The sequence below is a fragment of the Nestor notabilis genome, unplaced genomic scaffold, assembly GCF_000696875.1.
Source record: "Nestor notabilis isolate BGI_N333 unplaced genomic scaffold, ASM69687v1 scaffold20865, whole genome shotgun sequence".
Classification (NCBI taxonomy): domain Eukaryota; kingdom Metazoa; phylum Chordata; class Aves; order Psittaciformes; family Psittacidae; genus Nestor; species Nestor notabilis.
Genome location: NW_009928160.1, coordinates 3,450 through 5,510, shown reverse-complemented (window position 1 = coordinate 5,510; position 2,061 = coordinate 3,450).

Genomic DNA, 2,061 nt, shown 5'->3' with positions numbered 1-2,061 from the left:
GACCTAGTCCTGTAGGACCAGTTGTCCTGGGGAATCAAACATGAATAGTCCCAGAGGATGTAGACTAGCCGTCCTTTTTACCCAGCCTTAGTATCTCCAGATGTGGCTACAATACAACAGACCCCTTGAACAAAAGGCAAATATTTCTGCTGCCACCCTCGAGTGCACTCCCAGCCTCCAACCATTCTCATTTCACAAATCTTGAGCTTATCACTTTGAAATCCAAGCCCCGACTCAGACACATGGAAATTTCCTTGTGATCGCCATGTCCCTTGGCAAGGAGCTCCTCGCATGAAGAGCTGTTGCCTTCTGTTCATTTTGAACCAGGCTCTTGACAGCTTCATTTGATGGTCCATGGCTCTTGCTCTGTGAGAAACTGTGTACAATCAATCACTATGTGCCACTCTTTCTAGGCCCCTCATCATTTTGCAGAGTTCAGTTCCCATCCTGGAAAGTCTTGGTCCATCTGGAAAACACCTCTTTTCATCTGAGATCTTGCTTGTCTTTCTTGGAGCCTCACCGTACGATCGCTGACTTCCCCCAGTCATTCTTTTTCTATTTTCTAGTTCTATTTTCAGCTCCCAGTTAAAACCAGCTTTTCCCACATCAGTGATCTGGCAGCTCCCAGGGGCACTGTGACAATGTGATCCCCCAGCCATGACTCAGGGTTGGTTGGTGGAGCTGGCTGCCTTCAGGGGTAAAAAAAGACTTCCTCCTGCATCCCAAATCTGTTCTGGTGATGGATTTAAAGACACCATGTGTGGTTTCTATCGAAAGCTGAAACACACCATAAGGCAGAGGTTTTACGGACTCCATAAATAGCTCCTGTTTAGGATATAGGATATGGAGGAGGTTTCAGAAATCAAAATATTTAGAGAATTGCATTATTTGTCTTGGCAGGAAGGAGCAGCTAAGATTGAAATACAAAATCTTCCTTCAAGGAAAACAGTGAATAGGGGGAATAACAGAGGTGTCAAAACCTCCAAGAATTCCTTTTGCGATGAATGGAAGCAGAAAACACAGCCCAGTATATCTCAAAGGAGAGAGAATTCATTGAAAATGTTTAAGCACATTCATATTCCTGATAGAAAATATTGATTTTTCAGAATGAATCTTGACATTTCCATCAAACCCATATTTGAATATTGCAAGAACATCCAGAACATTCAGCTAAAAGCAGCTCCGAGCTGGGCTGTGTTGGTGTGAGCTGCATCAGCGCGGGTGTCCTGAGCCTGTTCTCCTCCTCTCAGTTTTATTCTGGTCTCTGTGTGGAGATGTGTAACAGGAATGCTAAGATTGGTCTGAGCAGGGGATGTGTTCAGATATTGGGTCTGAATGCACTGGTAGGCACAGCAGGAGCAGAGGAATGAAAGTGGGGGACATTGGTGGCACCTCAGTTAGCAGGTCACCAAGTGCATTGTGATCAGCTCAGCTCAGCTCAGCCTGATCTCGAGCTCATCTCTCTCCATGTGGTTTCCCAGCCTGGCAGTCGGTGGGATCTGTCTGAAAGCCTGTTTCTAGCACCCCCAGCCTCAATCTGCCATCTGTTGCCTCAGGCAGGGGTGTCAGTCTTGGTCTGGTACCTTGGCCATCAAGCTGCCGTGTCTCTTGTCTCAGCAGCACATTGGTGGCAGGGACAGCCCATGGGAACAGGGGTGCGCATGGGTGCAGAGTGAGGGGAATTGCTTGCGGTGCATGGCTGAACTGGGCATGGGGTTGGAAGGGAGCAGCTGTGTCTGCCCCATGCATCCTGGGAGCACAAATGCATACATGTTGCAGAAAGAGCTGGAACAGGGAGGCAGAGAAAGTGCAGAGGTGCCGTGGATTTGGGATCATGGCTCAGGGGGTTGGAACTGGGTGAACTTTAAGGTCCATTCCAACACAAACAAGTCTGTGATTCTATGATTATAGAGCAGTCAGGATCCCAGATGAATCCGGAGAGCTTCAGCTGTTCAGACAGGGGTACCATGAGATCTCTCTGCCAGAGACAAGTGAAGCCCCAGCCTTGATTTGGGCTGTCTTGATTCACTCTCTCTGGGAGTTTAACTCCTGTGTATGATC